This window comes from Fukomys damarensis, unplaced genomic scaffold, assembly GCF_012274545.1.
Source record: "Fukomys damarensis isolate Sample0158 unplaced genomic scaffold, DMR_v1.0_HiC HiC_scaffold_14, whole genome shotgun sequence".
NCBI classification, from domain to species: Eukaryota; Metazoa; Chordata; class Mammalia; order Rodentia; family Bathyergidae; genus Fukomys; species Fukomys damarensis.
In genome coordinates this window covers 12,154,525-12,155,357 of record NW_022900926.1, presented here as the reverse complement: position 1 = coordinate 12,155,357, position 833 = coordinate 12,154,525, and positions in this window count along the sequence as shown.

Sequence of the window (833 nt, the reverse complement as noted above, 5' to 3'; positions counted from 1 at the left end):
TATAAAGATTTCCAATCAAGATATTGTCCCATGCCTAAGCAAGCTTTCACAATATTAGCCCAATCTGCAGGCGTCATGGCCGTAAGAGCCAACCTTTCAATCAGTATTTGAGTGTATGTAGCATTTACCCCGTAAGTTTTTACTGTCTCCACCAATGCTTTCACCTGCTCCAAAGAGACAGGTTCATGATATCGTTGTTGATTTGCATCTTCAAAAACAGGAAACGCTGAAACAAGGGCGCAACGGGTTTTCCTTGTTATAAAGGAACTACCACCAGATGGTGACACAGTTTCAGCGAGGTATGGTGGCGCTTCCCTGAACCCTAATTCCCTATTTAGTGAGGGACGACACCTTTCCTCTTTCCTTTTGTCTCCCCTTTCTTCTTTTTCCTCCTCCTCGGCTGAGGATGAGGAAGTAGAAGAATTCAAAGTTAAAGCTTGCATTTGAGCTTCTACTTTTATATCTTTATATGACTTTCTAAACCTGGCCAGGGAGGGATACAACCTTTTCTCCCCCCCTGGGCTTCCGGACCCCTGGTTGTGAGTATCCGGAGCTTCCTCATTTTGCCCCTGTCTACTGGGCAACTTGTCTTTTCTCTTATCCTGCTCTGGTTCTGATAAGCTATCTTGGTGCTGTTCGAGGGCCAGTTGTCCATCTCTTAACACATCTGAACACCACTGACCACCTCTTCCTCAAAACATGCATCAATAATTCTCCATAAAGAATAAACTCCTGGCCTTAACTTCTTCTCCGTTCTTAGAATCTTTAATTGGGCTCCCAATTCCTTCCAAGCCTCCCTAGTTACCTTTCCTGATGTTTTTCACCAAGATGCT